The following is a 7,956-nucleotide window of genomic DNA, read 5'->3' as shown; positions in this document are numbered from 1 at the left end:
CTGAGGATGTGAGTAAATCAACTACAGTCAACTCTTTTGAGATGGAGTCCAGTTTCACAACTAGACTGAAATTCAAGATTCATAATGAAGAATTCACTTTTATCAAGCATTGACAGGAGTTAGACACACCTCAAACCATATTTTAAAATACAGCCAGATTACAATGTTATCTGATTCTGATATTGCCTGTAACTTGATTCATAATAGTGACAGACAGCACTTGGACTAGGACACTAGAGCTGCTGAGAAGGAAAATTGCACCCAGCTTCTTAGCTTCCTGCAAAGTTGCACCAGGATCAGAGAAGAAAAGATCAAGTTCTGTACTTACCTGGCAGGGGAGATACCATGATCACGAAGGTGGTTTTCCCAGGGTGAGGCTTATCCATTGCCCTCCAGATGTGCTGACCCCTGCGATTTCCCCAAATGTGGGAAAGTCGACTGCATAATTTGCGTTAATGGGGGACATGTTCGTGCTTTCTGCCAGAAAAAAAAAAAAGAAGAAAAGAGAAAAAAGACAAGACAAGGCCAAGTTCTGAGATTGCTTGAAGAAGCTGTGCTAGGAGAAGACTGCACTGCCCTAAAACCTTTGAACAGAGATTCTGAGAAGGCTTGGAGAGTGACAGGCATGCTGGACCCTGCAGCTGTTGACAAGGGAGAAATCTTAATTATATTGGGTGAAATTCTCCTATAGAGAAAAGAAGATAAAACTATATGTTTTTGACCAGAAATGCCCAAGAGAGCTCTGCTACCCTCAAGAATCTATTCTTCCTGAAAATGTGAAGATAATGGCTTAGATCTGGAGACCAAAGATAGTCTCAGATGTGGCTGTGAATTTTAGTGGGTGGGCAATGTGGGGTGGAGTGGGGATGGAGGGCTATTGTGGAAAAGGCAGCCCAGCCTGCTCAGAGGTGTCTATATAGACCCACATTGCTGGCAAGCAACTCATCTCACTACCACACAATGTTTTTTTGTTTTTGTTTTTTTTTAAGACAGAGTCTACTCTGTTGCCCAGGTTGGCGTGCAGTGGCATGATCTCATCTCACTGCAACCTCTGCCTCCTGGTTTCAAGCAATTCTCATGCCTCAGCCACCCGAGTAGCTGGGATTATAGGTGTGGAGCACCACGCCTGGCTAATTTATTTTTTTTGTATTTTTAGTAGAGATGGGGTTTCACCATGTTGGCCAGGCTGGTCTTGAACTCCTGGCCTCAAGTAATCCGCCCACCTCAGCCTCCCAAAGTGCTGGGATTACAGGCGTGAGCCACTGTGGCCAGCCACAAACACTGTTTTTTTGTTTTTGTTTTTCTTTGAAACAGGGTCTCACTGTCGCTCAGACTGGAGTACAGTGGTGCAAACATGGCTCCCTATAGCCTGAACCTCCTGCACTCAAGCGCTTCACCTGCCTCAGCCTCCTGTGTAGCTGGGACCACAGACATACGCCACCATGCCCGGCTAGCTTTCGATTTTTTTGTAGAGATGAGTTTTCTCTTTATTGCCCAGTCTAGTTTTGAACTTTTGGGCTCAAGCGATCCTCCCACTTTGGTCTCCCAAAGTGCTGAGATTACAGGTGTGAGCCGTTGTGCCCAGCCTTTCTGCAGCTGGAAAAAGACCAATGAGCTGTAGAGGGAGAAATTCCACAAGGCATAAAAATACGCCAGGCTTATATCATCCAGGGCTGCAGATGAGCCACAGTTGAGGAACCAGGCCATGGAACACAGTGAGGGATTCATTCTGCTAAATTAAAGCATCTTTCCTCCAGGATTGTCATCGTGAGGGCATGGCCTGGCCAGAGTTGAGACTGTCAAATGGCTGTCAAGATAGTTCTGAGGTCTAATATAGAAGGGGCTAATGAAAAGGGAAGTTGCTCATGAATGCTCACGTACTTACTTTAAAGAGGTAAGTCCACAAGAACACTAGGTGGGAAGGCGTGGGGGATGGGATAATTGTTGCTGATTTAAAAAAATTTGCAAAATTGTTAAAATAAAGGCTGGAAAATAATCACCTACAGTGGATGTATGACTGCTTATTTAGGTATCCCTCTATTGTCAGACACATAGAATGCTTCCAAACCTTGTCGATGCAGCCATTAGCACGGTTATCACACTGCTACGGCACAGAGAAGCGGACGCCGTAGTAAGAGAGGCAGGACCACCTGGACATGCACTCTGATTGCAGCAATGTGAAAATCTCATGCAAATCGAGAAAGATGAGAAAGGGACACTGAAAAATGAAAATATTTTCATTAGGGTTGTGGGCTTATGTGTATTTTGAAAAGTTTAAATTAAAGTTATTACCTATTTAAATGTTCAGTAAATTTTTTAGGCAACTGTTTTGTTTGTGTTTGTTTGTTTGTTTGTTTGAGATGGAATGTTGCCCTGTCGCCCAGGCTGGAGTGCAGTGGTGTGATCTCAGCTCACTGCAACCTCTGCCTCTGGGGTTCAAGTGATTCTCCTGCCTCTGCCTCCCTGGTAGCTGGGATTACAGGTACCCATCCCCATGCCCAGCTAATTTTTGTGTTTTTAGTAGAGATGGTATTTGGCCATGTTGACCAGGCTGGTCTTGAACTCCTGACCTCGGGTGATCCGCCTGCCTTGGCCTCCCAAAGTGCTGGGATTACAGGTGTGAGCCACGGTGCCCGGCCCCAGCCAACTGTTTTAATAATAGTTTTGGTAATGGCAGTAGATGAAGTTGTGAGCCGCTGGGCACATGGCAGCGTTAACTCATACTCGTTGCCTTCATCCACATCTCCAATCCAAACACTGCGCTTCTCCTGAGCCCAGAGAATGGTGGGGCCTGGGACCCTCCTCCACAGGAGAAAGCAGGCACAGTTATCTTTCTTACTTGAGCCTACTGAGGACTGAAGATCAGCCACGGAGAAGCCCTGGGGTGAGAATCAGACCAAACTCTAGATGCTTGAGGTGGGAAGGCCTGTTGATCCCTAGGGGAGGAGCTGTGCTTGTCCACTCGATAATTCCTTAGAGGTTGCTCTCCCATGCCAAGGAGTGAGGGAGCTGAGCTCTTTCTACCCGCAAGGCCTACAGCCAGTCAGCTGAGGAGACTGGGGAGAGAGAGGCTTCCTCCTTGTGCTCAGTTGGGCTCTGTCAGCTGGGCAGTGGGTGCACAGCTGAACCATGTGGGGAGATAGTAGTGTTCCATCCACTGCTCATGGTACTGCTGTCTGCTATGGTCTGAATGTTTGTATCCCTCCCTGACAAATTCATATGTTGAAACCTAATCCCCAGTGCAATTGTTTTAAGAAGTGGGACCTTGGGAGGTGATGGAGCCCTCATGAATGGAATTAGTGCCCTTATAAAAGACACCAAAGGGAGCTCATTCACCCCTTCTGCCATGTGAAGACACAGATAGAAAATGCCCTCTATTAAGCAGAGAGCGAGCCCTCACCAGACACTGAATCTGTTGACATCTTGATCTTGGAATTCCCAGCCTCTAGAACTATAAGAAATAAACTATTATAAGCCATCTAGTTTAGGAGATTTTTTTTTTTTTTTTTTTTTTTGAGATGGAGTCTTGCTCTGTCGCCTAGGCTGGAGTGCAGTGGCACAATCGCTACAATCACCTCTCACTGCAGCCCCGACCTCCTAGGCTCAAGTGATCCTCCCACCTCAGCTTCCTGACTAGCTGGGTCTGTAGGCATGCTTCACCATGTTTGGCTAATTTTTGTATTTTTTGTAGAGATGGAGTTTTGTAGAGATGGAGTCATGTTGTCCAGGCTGGTCTCCAATTCCTGGGCTCAAGCCGTCATCTTGCCTTGGCCTCCCAAAGTGCTGGGATTACAGGTGTGAGTACCATGTCCTGCCAGGATTTTTGTTACAGTAGCCCAAGTGGACCAAGATGCTACCACTGTGAGTTCTCCCCAGGCCTCAGTGAGCCACTGAGGGAAAACAGTGAAGAATACCTACGGGACCCAGTAGCCAGAGAAATGGCAAACAAGCAGAAAGTCGGCAGTCCCCATGGAAGTGGAACTGTTGGAGAAAATAAATGACAACCTGAACCAAAAAATGATAAGAACATTTACAAGAACTCTAGCAGCCCCCATATGGGGACAAGACTGACTTTTATTTTATTTTATTTTTTATTATACTTTAGGTTTTAGGGTACATATGCACAATGTGCAGGTTTGTTACATATGTATCCATGTGCCATGTTGATTTCCTGCACCCATTAACTCGTCATTTAGCATTAGGTATATCTCCTAATGCTGTCCCTCCCCCCACCCCCAACCCCACAACAGTCCCCGGAGTGTGATGTTCCCCTTCCTGTGTCCATGCGTTCTCATTGGAACCAACCCAAATGTCCAACAATGATAGACTGGATTAAGAAAATGTGGCACATATACACCATGGAATACTATGCAGCCATAAAAAATGATGAGTTCATGTCCTTTGTAGGGACATGGATGAAATTGGAAAACATCATTCTCAGTAAACTATCGCAAGGACAAAAAACCAAACACCGCATGTTCTCACTCATAGGTGGGAATTGAACAATGACTGACTTTACTTTAACTGCTAATCTGCCTGACTAAGCCTGAGTCCAGGAATGCCTCCAAAATATGTAGCTGATCTATTACTCCTTAGTAGGAACACCTATTCATTGTACATCTCTTCCAAAACAACCTTCATTGCAGAAATCATATGCTGTGACCCTCAAAGCCACCTTCATGTTCTTTCCAGGGTACTTATGCTTTTTTCCCATGATATAAGCCCTGGGTCTGAGGCCCTGTGGGGCAGAGCTCTACCTGTTTCTTGGCTGCCCAAGACCACACTTCTCTCTGTAAGTTCCCTTCATAAATCACCCAATGCCGAGAAACTGAATTTGTCTGCCTCATCCTTTGGTTTCTCGGCTCCTTCAACACTGGGGGTCACTTCACATATATGGCCCCCTTCATGGAATACCCCCGATCCCCACACAAAAATTTCTGGGAACAAAAATCTTGATTTGTGAGCTAGAAACATTAGTAAATAATCTAAAAGGGAGGGTGATCATTGTTGAGATCTGAAATGGTGACCTGGAAGTCTAAAAGTGGTAGAAATATATCACAACCCAGAGCAAAAATATAAAAAAATAAAAATCATGAAGAAAATGATAAAGGACTCAGATCTAAGAAACTTCCCATGCAAATAATAGGAGTTGCAGAAAAATCAAAAAGAAATATCAAGAAGGGGAAAGAAGACACACTGAGTTCTAGGCAGATTGATCAAAAATAATTTCTGAACTGGAATAATAAAGAGGAAATCTTATATATTTCTAGGAAGAAAGAAAAAGAAGCAAATGGTTGGATGCGGTGGCTCATGCCTATAATCCTAGCACTTTGGGAGGTCAAGGTGAGTGGATTGCCCGAGCTCAGGAGTTCAAGACCAGCCTGGGCAACGCAGTGAAACCCCATCTCTACTAAAATACAAAAAATTAGGCCGGGTGCGGTGGCTCATGCCTGTAATCCAGCACTTTGGGAGGCCGAGGTGGGCAGATCACAAGGTCAGGAGATCAAGACCATCCTGGCAAACACGGTGAAACCTCGTCTCTACTAAAAATACAAAAACAAAATTAGCCAGGCATGATGGCAGGTGCCTGTTGTCCCAGCTACTCAGGAGGCTGAGACAGGAGAATGGCATGAACCCGTGAGGCGGAGCTTGCAGTGAGCCGAGATCGTGCCACTGCACTCCAGCCTGGGCAACAGAGCATGATTCCGTCTCAAAAAAAAAAAAAAAAAAAAAAAAATTAGCCAGATGTGGTGGCGTGCGCCTGTAATCCCAGCTACTCGGGAGGCTGACACAGGAGAATCCCTTGAACCCAGGAGGCAGAGGTTGCAGTGAGCAGAGATTGCACCATTGCACTCCAGGCTGGGCAACAGAGGGAGACTCTGTCTCAAACAAACAAACAAAAAAACAAAAGAAACAAACTAGTATGTGACTGCAATACTGGAAGGAAAAACATACATTCATGAAACATCCTCAGACTACTGAGAGAAAAGGACTGCAACTCAAGGATTTAACATTCAACCAAAATATTATTCACCTGCCAGGATAAAAGAAAGATATTTGCCGACAAACAAGAATTCACAGACTCTCTTACTTGCATATGCCACTAAGAGCTCTTGCCAAACAACAAAGTTATTGGAACAGAGATTTAATATGTGGCAGAAGACTTATTTCACACTGATATGTGGTTAAAAGTATAATGGTAGAGTACCTAGGAAAGTATAATTTAAACATTAAATAAAATGTCTTGAAAAACAAAAGATGCAATTCATTAGTGGGAAAACCTACTAATGGCCAGGAACACGAAGGACTAAACTATCTCTTCAAAACGTAGGAGCTGGCCTGGCATGGTGGTGCACTCCTGTAATCCCAGCACTTTGGGAGGATGAGGCAGGCGGATCACCTGAGGTCAAGAGTTCAAGACCAGCCTGGCCAACATGGCAAAACCCCATCTCTACTAAAAGTACAAACATTAGCCAAGGGTGGTGGTGCATGCCTGTAATCCCAGCTACTTGGGAGGCTGAGATAGGAGAATCGCTTGCACTCAGGAGGTGGAAGTTGCAGTGAGCCAAGATTTTGCCACTGCACTCCAGCCTGGGTGACAGAGCGAGACTCTGTCACACACAGACAAAAAACAACAACAACCTAGGAGTTGAGGTATGTTGGATAGATGGGGGAAAGTAAAAGTGATCTAATATTTGCACTAAGTGGGGAACTAAAAGCATTCTGAGGGTCTTAAGGGGAAGAGAATAAACAGTGGGAGAATTAAGCATTTTCCATAAGAGAAAAAGGGTGCTCTCTTGCTCTCTTGTTTCCATATAACATTATACTAAAAAAATATGTAACTATAGGGAAAATAAAAGGTAATCAATGATGGAATAAAAAATTACAATAAAACCTTCAAGTTAGTGAAGGGAGAAAAGAGAATGAAGAGCAACTTGTCAAAACCATAAAATCAAAGACAAAGAAAAGAGAAAAATCAAATAAATAGTAAATATGATGACAAAAAGAATAAAACTAAAAGGTCAATTTTACTAAAAATGAGGTAATTTTTCTATTAACAAATTCTAAAATATTATAACAGAAAACAACCCCCATCTCTATATTATTTATGAGAAAGACATTTAAAATGGGGTAATAAAGTTTTGAAAACAAAGTGATACACTGAAGTAATACAAATAAAACAACAGAAAGATGGACATTATGTTAGTGTATGACTTACAACATAAAAAGGTATTACTACATCATAAACCTGTATGCACCAAACAACATGGAGCTAAATTTAAGGAAAGGTGACAAAATATAATGGTTTTTAAAATTGTTATTGGGAGATTTTATTTTATGGAAGATTTTCATATACATCTTTCAGAATCAGAGAAACTTAATAGTCTAAAAGTAATTAAAGGCTGGGCATGGTGGCTCATGCCTGTAATCCCAACACTTTGGTAGGCAAAGGCAGTTGAATCACTTGAGGTCAGGAGTTCCGGACCAGTCTGGTCAACATGATAAAACCTTGTCTCTACTAAAAATACAAAAATTAGCTGGCATGGTGGCACAGGCCTGTAATCCCAGCTACTTGGGAGGCTGAGGCAGGAGAATCGATTGAACCCGGGAGACAGAGGTTGCACTCAGCCGAGATCAGGCCACTGCACTCCAGCCTGGACTACAAAGCAAGACTCTATCTTAAAAGAAAAAAAAAGTAAGTAAAGACACTGGGAAATTGAATGATATAGTCAAAAACTTCAAGTTAGTAGATATGGTCTTTGTATCTTTTAAGTAAGGATATGTGTGTGTGTGTATCTATATAATATATATATTTATATATATTATATATTTTTTATATATTATATATTTTATATATTTTACATATATTATATATTATATATTATATATTTTATATATATTATATATTATGTATTTTATATATTTCATATATTTTATATATATTTTATATAATTT

The 7,956-nt window shown here is 42.6% G+C and overlaps 1 non-coding gene across 1 annotated transcript; it reads left to right on the top strand.

Annotated features, from left to right (window-relative positions):
- Nucleotides 1-320: 320 nt before the first annotated feature.
- LOC116464556 (U1 spliceosomal RNA) lies at nt 321-481 on the top strand. Its single transcript, XR_004246948.2, has one exon. It is a non-coding gene; the product is annotated as a U1 spliceosomal RNA (small nuclear RNA).
- The last annotated feature ends 7,475 nt before the right edge of the window (nt 482-7,956 follow it).

The sequence above is a fragment of the Hylobates moloch genome, unplaced genomic scaffold (assembly GCF_009828535.3).
Source record: "Hylobates moloch isolate HMO894 unplaced genomic scaffold, HMol_V3 SCAFFOLD_979, whole genome shotgun sequence".
Taxonomy (NCBI): Eukaryota; Metazoa; Chordata; class Mammalia; order Primates; family Hylobatidae; genus Hylobates; species Hylobates moloch.
The sequence above is the reverse complement of the archived record's forward strand: the minus strand, read 5'-3'. Positions and strand labels throughout refer to the sequence as shown.